General features: G+C 46.1%; 1 long non-coding RNA gene across 1 annotated transcript; it reads left to right on the forward strand.

Annotated features, from left to right (window-relative positions):
* The first annotated feature begins 329 nt into the window (after positions 1–329).
* LOC135398218 (uncharacterized) lies at positions 330–12,250 on the forward strand. Its single transcript, XR_010424042.1, has 2 exons — positions 330–569; positions 10,597–12,250. It is a non-coding gene; the product is annotated as an uncharacterized LOC135398218 (long non-coding RNA).
* Positions 12,251–14,915: the final 2,665 nt, after the last annotated feature.

Raw genomic sequence — 14,915 nt, forward strand, 5'->3', positions numbered from 1 at the left:
GAAGTGTTCCACTGTTTCGTCCTGTCCACAGTGTGGGCACAATGGCGAATCGTGGACGCCAGCCCGATGCAGGTAGAAGTTTAGGGGGAGGGGGGGGGGTTATTCTTCCTTTACACTGTCCCCTTACGCTTCCCAAACTGTGCCTTCTTCCTCTGGCTTCATCCCCTTCCTCTTCATCTACCTTACAATACACACGTATATCTAAATAACACGTATGTACGTATATCTAAATAAATGTCCTGTATATATACGTTTATTTAGACCAAAACAATATAACAATACAAAAATATAAGTATGTGACGTATGGAAGAAGAGGCTGAGCAGCACGGTACTCTCGCGCATTAAAATCATCTCGTTCCCAACAGATTGACTGTTCCTTGTTCGTTCGTCATATATGAGTCGACAGGATAAAACCTGAAACCACGAATATGCCTCCCAAGCATCAACGGCTCGTTATTTCCAAAAACAACGGCGGAGTCAACAATGTACCGACACAGAATGGCTCCGTCTCTCTGAATCCAAGACTGACTCCTTCAATTGGACACAAGAAGATAAAGTACGGCGTTTCAGTGAGTACATCGAAGGCGAAGCGTTTCGCTGGTATCTGAATGAATATTTTGACATCAGAATGGTAGACGACTGGGCAAGTTGGTACAATGACTCAGTCTGAGCGCTCATTCTGGACGGGACTGCGCTAGTGGTAGTGCTCTTCGTCTTTCAGTCTTGTCCCGTCCCGTCCACAATGAGCGCTCATACTCAGTTAAATTTTTGACTCCCATAAAACTCTGGAGGACGCATGACCATCCGCATTGCGACGTCGGTTGCCAATTCCTTCTGTACCTCCAGTCATTGCCGACAGAATACAGGTCAGTCAATCGGGTCATACTATGAAAAGAAACGAAGTCTGGGCAAGGCCGCCCACGTAGTTTCTGGTCTGACCGACGGTCTCTTGGCAGACGATGAGCTGGCGCTAGCAGTACTTTCCATTGAGTCTCCAATATAATAATTCAATGCAGCCCAGAAAATCGAGCTCGCTATGAGCAGACGAAATAAGAAAAGCAATAATAACACTCAGCATCCCCACAGGAGCATGCAAGGCACCGTCGCGTCGCCCTCGCAACACCCAAACATTCCTCGTAGGTACTGTGCGTCAATGAGGCTCCTGCAACAGTTCCATTGGCAAAGCACCTGCCCGGACCGACTATCAATGTCCACCCTTCAGCTCTGAACAGGGAAACGGGGATAGCGATCAAAGGTTTCAGTAACTCCTTTCAACGTTTTCATTAATGAGAATCCTGTTCAACTTATCCTGACAATATCAACTCATCATAAATTTAAGCATAACAATTGAACAAGTCACATCGCCAACACAAACCTTGAATCGCGTCCACATTTATAAAGAAAGAAGTCTAAGTCCATGTCCCGCGAGGCATGAAGGCAGAATTACTTCATGGCCTCGACAACGCTTGTGACTTCGAATTCTTTCGCGACGCCTCAACCTTAACACTCACGACGTAGCTCCTCACACTTCATCATCCCAACCTCAAAACTCCCTCGGACTGTCCCCAACAACTTTAGGAACAGAGAGCTATCTAGAAGGCGACTCTTTGACGACAAAACAACGTACACCGGATGAACTACTACAAAAGTACCGTTAAGACCATCACTACCAAGCACCAGCTTCGCAACGTCGTCAATTATTTTGATGACATCGTTGTCTATGCACCTACATTTGAAGAGCACCTAGCATACCATGACACCTTGCTGGAAGTGCTACAAGCAGAGAACGTGAAACAGAAGTTTAAGAAATACGAGTTTGCACGCACCAGCACTGACTAGTTGCATTTTTAGGAAAAATTCTTCTCGGGAACAGCACCGCAAAGGATACTGCCCCAATAATCGTTTTATAGGCCCCGCATTCAAAGACTACCTACTTGGATTGACTGCTTCTGACCACAGCATGGAGAGGGGGGTTGATGTATGGAAGAAGAGGCCGAGCAACATGGCTCGGACTCTCGTCCATCAGTAAAATCATCTCGTTCCCAACAGACAGGCTGTTCCTGGTTTGTTCGTCACATGCATATATACAGGGTGTTTCACCTAAAGTGATAAAAAATTCTAACTGGCGACGTACTCGCCGGAGGATTCTGAAACTTTCGGCAATTACCTTCTGGAAACTTTTGCCACCATTGTGGAAGGGTTTGGACAATTTTTAATTCCGGCAAATTTATTTTTATCAGTTGAACTTTGAAAACTGACAAGCGAACCTCACTTTTCTTTTTTACAGAAATATGAAGTCCTCCACGGATAACCGCAGACCCAACAAAAGCTATACACAGTATTGCAACGGAAATAGTCGAAAAAAATTAGTAAAAATTACGCTTTAGCCCCGCCTGCTTGATTTTCGCAAAGAAGGGCGCGCGAAATGTGCATCTAGAGGACGAAGTTTCCCCGCCTTAATTTGTTTTGCCTTCGTTGTGATAAGACGGTTGTTTTGTTTTCTTTGTGATAAGACGGTTGTCACCAGCATCAAGGTCAAAGGGGGGGAAAGAAAAGTCAAACAAGAGGCGGGAACACTTCCTCCTCTCCCCTCATCTTCCCTGCGCTCTTCTTTGCGACAATCACGCAAGCGGCGCTAAAGCGGAAATTTTACTAATTTTTTCCGATTATTTTTGTTGTGATACTGTTCATAGTTTTTGTTGGGTCTGTGGTTATCCGTGGAGGATTTCATATTTCTGTAAAAAAAAAGTGGGGTTCGCTTGGCAATTTTCATAGTTCAATTGAAAAAATAACTCTCCCGCAATTAAAAATTGTCCAAAGCCTTCCTGAATGGTGGCAAAAGGTTCCAGAAAGCAATTGCCGAAAGTCCCACAAACCTTCGGCGAGTACGTCGCCAGTTAGAATTTTTTATCACGTTAGTGAAACACCGTATACAAGGCGTTTCTTTTTCCTTCACAGATTTCGTATACAAAAGCTACGAGGGCAGCGTAGGTGTCGTTTTTGCGGTTGAGTCAAACGGCCAGGCGGACATCCTGTCGAAGCGAGTATGCAACTACAAGGTCACTAATGACCTAAAATTCATTAATTAACTCTTTAATTAGGGGATTTCGGGCAAAAGCGAGATAGCAGAATGGAAGACAATCCTCGTTGAAAGCCACTCCATCTTTCAACAATCCTGAAACACGCACGTGCGTTCAAGTACCTCTATCGCCGAATTTTGCTATGCAAAGAACCGAAACCGCGCCGGTCGGGAGCGCACGGGGCATAGCGCTCATTGCATGTCAGAGGGCCACGTGCTTTGGAGATATGGAGATGAGTGGAGTAGGTGCTGATCTGCTGGCCAGATCAACCGCTTTGCGGCTCAGATAAGCCTTCGTCGGCGAAGGTCATACGCAGCTGAGGCGCGCGGTTTTGGTTTCGGCCCATTGACATAGCGAAATTCGGTGACGGACAGTTCATGGAATAAAGCCATGCACGCATTGCGAAATGGAATGTTTATTGAATACAACTGCCAATGGAAAGAAGAAAGCAAGAAAGTCAGGTCATGGGAGTACGAAAAAGATGACTTGTCAACATTTCAAGTCTGTGAACAGTGGATTTTATTCTCAATTCGGTTCTTGTCGATTTCCCGGTTCGCTGTTCCCTTGTACCCACGTTCATACTCGAATGTGTCAAAAGACGAGGAACGCAGCATTGTCGGCGTTTGTAAACTTGAAATTGAGTGTGTGCTATCGAAATATATGTAGAAAAAAAATGGAAACGTAGGTCGCGCATAGGTGGCATGATGTGCTATCGAATCACTTGTTCCTTGGTTTTGCGTTACCACGTTTCTTGGATGCAGGTATGCATTCGTGCATGCATATACATATGAAAGTTCGGGGAAGTGTATGCAGAGTGCGGGAGGGGGTGGGAGGTGATATTTTTCTCATCTCAAAGGAGGAGTAGCAGAATTCATCCGGATACTAATTAAATTTTTCTTTCTTTTTTCATCATTTAATCAAATCAAGAAGAAATGGGAGAGAGAAAAAAAGTGAAAGAGAAGCGATAGTGAGCCGATTGATCCCGGCTAGGATTTTTCCACACCCTGACCATGTAACGATGCCTGTAAACGACCACTAATGACTCGACGGCAAACCGTTTTTTTTTTTCTGTTTTAAATCCGATGGTGTCCCGAGAATAGCCTGGAACAGTCAGTCAGCGTGTAAACAAAGAAGAAAAAGCAATGAGATAATAAAAAGACGCGGGAATGACAGAGAGACTTTGCATTCCGTGACGAATCTCGATTGCGGGAGTGTGCCTCCGCACTCTATAAATAACGGGGCGGGCAGAGAACAAGACAACGTCCTGCCTCCAGATTAATGTTTGTCCCCCATTCGTGCCAAAAGAGGTGAGGAAACTAGAATATGTGTTCGTAAACGTCTTTGCGAAGAACAGCTTCTGAAAGGCCAAGGTGATGATGTGACGCTCCCTACCACGATGCTTGCGCGGTACCAGTTGATGGCTTCGTGGCCTTATCAATTAAAGGAACAAGCTTATTGCTCATTTCTTCCTTTTTTGTTGTAATCAATTTAATAATAAAAGTAATAATATTATTATTATTATTTCTTCGCCGTTCGTGAATTATGAGTGAAAGAAACCGCCAAGTTACGCTTTCCCTTTGTCGCTGCTTCTCAAGGAACGCGACAACGCAGACAGCCCTCGGAGTGGTCTCCTGAAACGATCTCCCACGATGATTGGACAAATCATTTGAGGATACCAAAGACAGACCGCTCCGCATTGCCAGGGAAAGGGAGAGCGAAAGCGGAAGAGGAAGAGCGAAAGAGAAATTGCCTCCTTTCGCCTGCGAAGAATTCAGTTGTTTGCTAGCGATACACAGCACAGGCAAAAGATTTCAAGTATTAACGATACACTCTAAAAACAGAACCTCGCCGCATAACACACTCAGAACCAACCGCCATTCGTACTTTGCGATGCGTTCAAATGAGAGGAAGCTTCTGTTCGCTCCTCGCCAGAGTATATGGGGGCACATAAATGTAGGGCGTGGAGATGCAGAAGGATTGCGTCGTTGCGCTACTCAGCACGGTGGTTAAAAGTTTCATCTCTTCAAGGACCACACGACGTCTTTCTGCAGCACGGACACATGGACGTTTTCAACAAAGCTGGCCTGCGTTAGATGAGCACGATGTGAGAGGCAGGGGCATGTCAACCGCTGGGTCGGGCGCCAAGACGCCGGATTAATGGCAGCGCTGTCGAATGAGCGACGATTGCGAGGCAAACAACAAAGGAACAGTCGAGGTTGAAGCGAGGTGTGGAAAATCGCGAGGCCGTGTAATTTTCTCAGAAGGACTTCCGACAATGACACCATCTACCTCCGAGTAAGAATATTTGCTAAACACAGTCCCACAGCAGGAACAAACGCCGCGTGTCAAGTACGGAAGCGCAGCTATACGACAACAAAGTGCGCTGCATTGTCCTTGTGGAGTTCAAAACATGTCAATAAATTCTTGTGAACAGCACACTCCTATTTATCACGAGCGAGTGTTTGTAGATTGGAAGGTGCACGCTCATGATAATGGTTCCGAAAACATTAATAACATAATTCTCTGGATTCCCTCGAAGTGGCTGACATCATGTTGTACGTCTTTGATTTGACAGCTTCTTTTATCGTATCGTTTCGGTAGAGTATTTACGATCTACTAAAACTCGCCCTGATATCTCGACATCGCTGACGAACGTCTCAGTACCGTCGTGAAAGTTTCGGTTTCGTTTCAGTGTGAACTATTCGCAACACGTACGCGCTGCAAGATTGAAGCAGTGCTACTGCCCATGGAAGCCTACCCTGCACAAAAGCCGACACACCGTTATCCTCTCCTTCAGTAAGGAAAATTCTCAGATAATTAATATCACGGCCGCATCTTTTGCTTTCTCTAGGTCGCGGCAGAAGCAAAAGGGCTTTTTATTTGCATAATCCTTCCCACCGTTTCTCACCCCCACCGTTCCCTTTAAGTGTTCCTTAAGTGTTCTCTCCCAGTCGTCAAATACTTCTGTGCATTCAGAAAAGAAAGAAAAGTAATCCCGAGGTAGTGCCCCAGTATTGAGATTTAACGCGAATTTTTTAACCCGCACATTATTTAGCACGTTTGTCACTGCGTTGGTTCCTTTTTTTTTTTTCCAGCTGGGCCAACAAGCCCTCAAAATGAAACATTTTTTTTTTCTCTCTGTCACTAACCGTCAGTGGGTTGAGCGGGAAGTCCGCTGGGCAGAGGGGGAGAGAAAGGATTTCTAATAAAATGATAAGTGCCTGTCGAAAAGCCACGCATCGGTCGATGTTTGTTGAGCGGAACATGCCTTTGCCCCGTCTTTATGGGCGAATATGTATGTCTCCCTGCATGCATTCAAATAGCTTTCTTATAAGACCAGCTCGTGTGTTACAAAGCGGATGGCGGCCATGTATGCATTCAGGTACTATTGAACGCAAAAGTGCACGCTATGGTGCGCCATTTTCTTCGGCATTCCCACCACTTTATGAACGGGAACGAAAAAGACGAAGAGTACGGCGGGCCAGAACAGCCTAAGACTGAGCATAATTTGGAAGCATAGCAGAAATTAGCAAAATCATTGTTGAACATGGCCGTAAGTTTGACGAAGTTATTTGATTCATTACTGGACTGTCCTATATCTGCAAAGATGGACCAGAGCTTGAAAATTTGAGGCTTCGAACCATGGAACGCACATTTCAAGATGCATGCATGCGCTAACAGCACGACAAACAAGCGTCCGTCCTCTATGAAAGTGCTGGAGAAAAGTCAGGTAAGCCAGGGGAACAGACTACGCACCTTTTTGAGGCTGCTCTGTGACATGTGCTTCCTGGTTCTGTGGCTTCCACATTGATTTGCTAGCACCGTGAATTCTGATGTCCCGTCGAGGCCCCAATCAGGGAGAGAAGGCCGTCCGCAGCAAGGACAATGACATGCTCGATAAACACACACACACACACACACACACACACACACACACACGTACTTTACGTGTAGTCATTGAGCTCCGGCTTATTTCTTTCCTGTGTATGCATATACACGGGTCGTTCATGGTTCACTGAGAGGTTTGCTCGAGAAAAATGAGTGAATGAATGTAACTGAGTAAAGCTATCGGAGTAGGAAGTGCAATCCTTCGCGGGTCAGCGGTACGTGCAGCAGCGGCAGCTATCATGGCTGCGAGCAGTGTGTCTGCAGCTGCGGAACAGCGATGCATAATCAAGTTCCTCGTGTAGGAGAATGTCAAACCAGCTGATATTTTGCAAAGATTAGCGGCACAGTATGTGGAACAAACGTTGTCAAGGGGAAGAGTGTACGAATGGTGCAGACAGTTCGGCGAAGTACAGGATATGGTGACGAATGAACCACATGGACACCTTCATCCGACTGCAACCACGCCGCAGGGAACATCGCAGGCGTTGAGCAAGCCATCCTCGAGAACCGGCTAGTAACAGTTCGGGACATTGCAGCCCAGCGTAATATTAGTGTCGGAAGTGTGGAGAGAATTATTCATGAGCACTTACTGTTCCACAAAGTCTGTGCAAGCTGGGTTCCCCGACACCTTACTTGTGCTAAGAACGGAGCGCGCATGGCAGTCTCTGAGCCGCTGCTGACCCGGCTTAAATCCGAGGGGGACGAATTCTTGCAAGCAACCATCAAATGCGATGAAACCTGGATGCATCATTTCACCCCAGAGGCAAAAATAAGCAGTATCGAATGGCGTCATAAGGCTTCCCTGCCGCCAAAGAGAAACAAGATGCAGCCGTGTGCTGGGAAGTCCAGGAACTGTCTTCTGGGAAATGCGGGGTGTCATCCATGTTGACTTCTTGGAGCAAGGGGTCATGATTAATGCCCATATTACTACCCCACGTTGACGAAAGGTGCCGTGCGAAGCGCGATCCGCAAGAAAAGGCCTGGGATGTTGTCCGGAAGGGTCATTTTTCCTCATGATTTTTCCTCACGGCGAATTTGACGGTGCAACCCTGGCCGAAATACTCTGGGAGGTTCTGCCCTTTGCCCCTTACAGCCCAGATTTAGCCCCAAGCGATTACCATTTGTGTGGGCCCCTTAAAGAGCACCTTGGAGGAAAGACGTTCCACACAGATTGAAGCCCTCCAGAAAGATGTCCTGCAGTGGCTACGACAGCAGCGCACTTCTTTCTACTCCAAATGCATTAGAGTTGCCACAGCGATGACATCGGTGCGCGCGGCGAATACTTTGGTGCTTCCCGAATTTTCCATTGTACGTATTTAAAGAAATAAAAGTCTCGATCAAGCTTGAACGACCCTTGTACATATGCAGATAGTTCGTGTTCTCCAGTTCTACAGTAATTCTGGCACACAAGTTAATCATGAACTGGTGTGCATCCTCCTGGGTACATCTGCTGTAGGTATCTGCATCCATGCATACTTGCCGTTTCAAACGTGGCCGACCTACTGCAAACGTCGGAAAAAGCAGTTGTAGTCTGGCCACATACAAGGTTTTACTCTGATGGATGGTGCGCACAATCTTCGCTTCGGAACATGTACCCCAAAATAGGAATTTGTCATGTCCCGGTACGAACGTGCGGAGGCTACTTGAAGGGGAAGAAACAATTTTCACGCGCAGATGACTGGCGGTCTTCTGCCTCGACGTTTACCACTCTGCCCGCTGCTACTAGACGGGGTCTAAAAATATCATCTTTTCATAGTCGATGAGAATTGCGTTTTTCTTGCGCACAGAAGACACTTTAAGCGAACGTGTCAGTATGAGGAACTCGTTGTATGCTGGACAGTAGTGTCACGGGTTACGCGCGCACTACAGAGTTGCCCGTGCCGAATGTAATGCAAACGTGTCACGTCTGAACGAGTGCTTCACTCAACACGTATCAATTGATGGATTTGAGGACGCAAAATAACTTGCGCAAATGTCGATTGCAAAGGCATAACAAAACGTGATTTCGAAAACAAAATCTATAGGGAATAGGGAGCGGCATGTAAAGAGGAACAGGCGGAGAGAAAACTGCAGAGGTGCAACACAATAAAAAGAATGTTCACTTCATTGAAATCATAAAATGCAACCCAGTGAAAGACCGACAACAAAAGGTATCTTGATCATGACCGTACCTGCGTATGCAGAATGGATTTTACTTACTGTATAGGCAATTCCGACGCGAAAGTCAAAGCCAATATAGTAAAACGTATACGTTTTTCCTGCGTGGTTCGGATCGCCAAGTACTCCTGCATTTGGTGCTGTGTGACTTGCGCTCTTCGGGCGTGTTTGAACTCATGGTGCATAGAATGGGTTTTCCGATGTCTGAAATGAGCGATGTACTGAACACAGGCTCAGGCTTCGGTCTCTTCATTTAGTCGCTACCGTCCTCGCTTTCTGAATTACAATGCATTACTGTCTCCTCAGGATGTGTATCTAAGCAAACACGAAGGGCTCGCTTCACTATCAGCGCTAAGAGTTTCGAAGAGAGGTTGCTTGGCTACTTCTCCTGCGTACACCACATCAATGCAGTGAAAGCACGCTTCACAGGCACTTTGCGTTTCTTTTGTAGCTTCACAGGAGCCCGCCACGGACAGACGGACACAAGCTTTGTCCGACTTGACTCGTTATTTGTAGAGTTCACTTCGCATTATGCATCGCAAGAGGGAAACTTTAAGCGTGATTCTAACACTGGGTTCCTATCACCGAGTTTCAACATTCTGGAAACGTTACTGCACCCAAAAGAAAGCACTCTTGAAGGCAGCGTTCACAGGTGGAAACTTTTCCCAGCAACTCTGAGCAATTTTTGGAGTTGCTAGCAATCAGCCGACACCAGCAACCCCAGCCACTCGAGTTGCTCGGAATCGCTCCCCGACCGAAAACTTGAGAAACTGCTCGTGCACCGGCCAATCATTCGACATTTGTCGAGTATTTGACGAGTATTCGACATTTGCCGCAATTATTTGCCACGCGAAAGTTAGGTAGTACCGTAAATAAATTAGGAAAGCTTCAGTGTCTACTGTTTTTGAGTATTCTGACCTTGTGTACCGAAAGCGTACATTGTTATACCACGATCACATTGGATTCAGCCGTGCAGAGCTCAACTTGATTCGTGTGTATTTACAAGTAATAATACACACATAAACTCATTGCGAAGCCTTCCGTGTAACTGTTGCTCACGAACATGCAGCTATTGAAAAATGGGGAGGTGCAACGAGCAAAACTTGGTGTGAGAAAACGCTTTGTCGGACTCGCCTGATAAAGGCAACGCTTTCAGGGAAACGTCAACGGGCTTCACGTTGCACCTGAATTTAGAAACCCATTTTTTTTACCGCGTCTGAAAGACGTCTTGAGTTTCCACATTCGAAATCTGCGTCAATATCGAACGTCTGTTCCGAAATCATAGCCATTTCTTGAACGGCGGAACCCTGCACACGCGATCGTCGTGTTAAGTCACTAGCCATAAAAAGTGCACCAAAAGCAGAGCAGCATTAATATGGACCTACGACGCTTCATAGCGAACGAAAAGTGCTAAAGATATATTCGAAGAGGCGATGCTGGCCATTGACAACGTATCTACCGATTTGTGCAGGGTCGTTGAATTGGCAAACAGGTCCGCGGAGCTGTGCAACCCATCGCCGATGACAATCTCGACGAAGGAAGCGTGTGACAACGGCGACAGATCCCGACATGAGCCTCTCAGGGAGGAGCAAAAGGGTCGTGCATTGAGAGACCCTCTTATTGACAGTGCCTGTAACAAACTTGTCATGGAGGGAGAGGCTGCTTTCAGACGGGGCTGCTTTGTACAGAGGCGCAGCCACATTATCGTTCACACATTATCTTTCATTTCATCTCTACGATGGGACACGTCGCAGGTTGCAAGCGCTTAGTAGCTGTATGCAGCTTAGAACTCCGAAAGGTAATTTTTCTATGTCAAACACGACACAGACACGACACATAACAGAACATTTAACGGCGGAGATACGAGATGGAGGCAGCATTTTCTTGAATCCGCAAAATAGAGATACAAGAGAGGAGGATAACGTGAGACTCAATATCGTTTTATCAGTGGACGACAGACATCCTTCAGAACATAATTCGTGCTCGCACCTTACGTGGAAATCTACATCCAATTGTTATTATTACAGTTTGTGCTAATGTATAGCCTTACCGCTGTTCCATCTTTGTCTATTTTTTAGCGAATAACGCGTATTTTATCAAACATGAGCTATGAAATTTAGCGGGAGTCACGGGGCTACCGAAAAAGAGGAGGAGGTGGAAATATCTAATAGTAATTGGGAGTAGATTTGCACGTAATGTGAGTCCGCCCACAATTGTGTGTTTATTGACGAAAAATTATTGTGGAAAAAGACGATTGCACTGTTCTTGCAATGGCAAAGCTTTGTCAACAGCAGAAAGTCTGTAGTATACTCGGGCCTCTCGCTGTTGTGCATTAACACACGTCTTAGAAAACATGAAAACGAAGCGATAAATTTTATTGCTGCACGTGAGCTAGGGCTGTTTCACATTAACGTTCTTCTCATCCGTGTGCTGTCCGTTCTTTTAAATTACAGCACACGGACTCACTATTCACACATTCTTCTTCTGTTTTTTTTTTCATGAACCGTGTGTCCGTCCCGACAAACTCCCCGCTTGAAGCGTTTTTCTGGAAGGGAGACGCAGTTGTGTGGATGGAAGCGGAACGTACACACGGATGGTCATTGACTGGACTCATTCATTAATTGGACCCTGCTTGTTCTTGTTATTCCTCTTGGTAATCTTGGGGTAGCATTTGTCCTGTATTTCTACTTTCTTTTCTATTCGCTGTTCTGGAGTAGCCTGTCCAGACTTTGTCGGTGCTCACATGTGCATATTTTTTATTTTTCGATCGATCGATCAATCAATCAATCAATCACACAAATGCGACAATTTTTGCGTCCGTTTTTTACCGACGTAAAAAGCGCCACGTTCGTGTAAATGAGCCATTATATCAGCACCTAGCTCTTGCAATAGCTGCTCCCCTTGTTCTAAAAACACAAGAACTCTTGCCGATCGTAAACAGGAACCAACACGAACGTTCCCGCATCTTCCTGGAATCTACCTCCACGGCTACCATCCTATGTGTGGCGAGTCCGCCCTCCATTGTTATCGTTCCCCGTCTTGTTGACCTTCTAAGCCGTACCTACGTGCCCTTCGATTTTTTTTGTAGGTGTGTTAACATCGGAATAAATGTTTCATTACTGGTTTGCGTCTTGTGTCGTCCTCTTCGACTGTACCAGTGTTCCACACGCAGAATTTTTAGCTTTTTAGAATAGGAAGCTGTGTTTTAACTGGCTAGCACATCAAACTTCAAGAGGACGATACCCGAGACAAAGAGAGAGACAACACACAGAAGATTATCATTACCCCACACAAGTTTAATGGGCAACAACCCACTACACATTCAAAAAAACCTCCAAAGCTGGAGAAGAGGAATGAGAGAGGGCTCGCTTACGCAATTGCCACGTGTGGCTATCTCGATTCCTTGAGAAGTCCTTTCTTCGCACAAAATGCAGGTGGTCTCGAGTATACTGTTAAAAATGAACTTCACCCCATAGCACGCTCCTAACCAACCATCATCTTGAATGATATCGTTATCTGCCCTGATTTGTTGAAAACAGGAGGCGTACGCCTTTTTTGTGACAATTATGAACAGCATAAGTGTCACAAATAAAGTGTACGCCTCTCGTTTTTAACAAATCAGGGCAGATAACGATATCATGCAAGATGATGATTGGCTAGGAGCGTGCTATGCGGTGAAGTGCATTTTTAAGAGTGTACTGTCGTTTTGTAGTCATGCACCAGCGTGTGAGCAAGCTACTGGTCCTTCCAAGTAGTTCAAACATTTGCCACATCCTACACTGTTAAAACAGAGCTTCATCACGCCAAATACTACACAGAATTATACCGTTGCGGTATTCCTGAACTGTGGAAAGCGCAGGGCGTCCGCCTTTTTGTGACCCTTAGCATAACTGCATAAGTGTCACAAACACGCCCACGCCTCCCGTTTTGAACAAATCAGGGGAGAGAACAATGTTATTCGGGATGGTGGACGGCTGGCTAGGAGCGTGTTACGCGGTGAAGCTCTGTTTTAATAGAGCACTAGTCGAACAAAATCACGCGAAAGTCAGTACATTAGACCGGGATCAAAGCATCCCGAATGACAACGTTTTTTCCCTTGATTTGATGAAAACGTGGGCGTACGCCATTTTTGTGGCAATTATGAACGGCATAATGCCACAAAAATGGCGTACACCTCCTGTTTTCAGCAAATCAGGAAAAAGATCGACGTTACCCGCAGGGCCGGCGAGACAAATTACGGGCCCCGGTTGGTCATGCCCGGGCCCCCTCCTCACGTCTCGATACACAGTCCAAGTATTTCTTCTTTATATGATTATATGACAGGCCTTGGGTCCCACAGGCCCCTGAAGTGGCCCGGGGCACCATTCCCGGCTGCTCCACCCTCCCGCCGGCCCTGGTGACTCGGGATGATAGTTGGCTAGGAGCGTGCTATGTGGTGAAGTTCATTTTTAAGAGTGCACTATTAGATTAATCAATCCGAAGAAACACTACAGGAAAGCATGCGACAAAACCACTATCTAAAAACAGAGCTCCGCCGCAAAGCACACTGTGCGCCAACTATTGCCACGAATGATAGGGTTATCACTTCTGCTTCGAAGAGACATGGGGCGTACGCTTTTTTATGGCAAATACCATATGTCCAGATTGCCACAAAAAGGCGTACGTCCCCGTCTCTCTTCGAATCAGAAGCGATAACCCTATCATTCGTGGCAATGGTTGGCACTCAGCGTGCTATGCGGTGAAGTTGTGTTCTTAGATCGCATGCCGTCTCGTGGCGCAGGTCCTGTCCATGTCAGTGTCCTATTAGCCTACAATACCTTCCACAGTTCGTAACGTCGATGCGTATTGGAACATCCGCAACATGAAATATCCGTTTGTTACAAACCTTTACTACGTTCCATGCCTTTTTCTATATTTTGCTTTATGCTCTCAATAAAGGAGAGCTATACTTGGAAGGATGCTGCCGTGCCAGTTCTTAATTGCCCACACCTGCTCCACAGTTCTTTTATCGCGGATAAGTAGAAGGCAGTGTAGCTGCCAATGCTCGAACAAAACATGGGCGTAGAGGTAACAATAAAAGGGAAAAGAAGAAGCAGAGAAGGCAAGACCGCCTTATTCATTAGCTGGTGCTTTCCCGTTGGCTAGATAGGCGCTCCACCTCCTGGTTGCCTGCAATGCGGTCGTACCTGGCCTCCTAATTGGTATCACCTGTTCGCACCCTTAACCAATTATCGGAGTGTTCTACTTCAACTCTTCAGTGCTTATTAAACAGATGGAGTACGTGAGTAAGATAAAAAAAAAGTTGGAAAAGACAGCTTAGTCAAGTACGCGTTCTATTTCTTCGCTTTAAGCGTAGACACTTTGTCTCAGATCCTTTTGTTCGTTTTGATCCGTTCTTTCTCGTGGAAATGTTAAGGTTCCACAGCGGCGCTGCAGAACTTGTTTCGTCCCCAGTTTCTTTACATTTCTTGTTTTCAGTTCCTAGTTCCCATCACACCTGCTACTCATTGCTATGTAACCTGTATGAATGTCTCTGTCCATGCACAGCCCCGTCATCCGTATGTTTTCTTGTTCACTTTCCGTTGCCTTTGCTGTCGGCCACGACTAATTTGTGCTTTTGATGCTAAGCTCTTCGTAAATTGTAACTATTTGCGATGGGAAGCTAGTGCGTGATATGGTGGTATGCCGCTAGAGGCGTGCGTCCTGTGTCGACACAGGGCCTCATAAACTGCTCTGGGCCGACCTTTCCCTTAGCGCACGGGCGCAGCCCGCAGTTGGCTATTCTGTGGC

This window comes from Ornithodoros turicata, chromosome 1, assembly GCF_037126465.1.
Source record: "Ornithodoros turicata isolate Travis chromosome 1, ASM3712646v1, whole genome shotgun sequence".
Lineage (NCBI taxonomy): Eukaryota > Metazoa > Arthropoda > Arachnida > Ixodida > Argasidae > Ornithodoros > Ornithodoros turicata.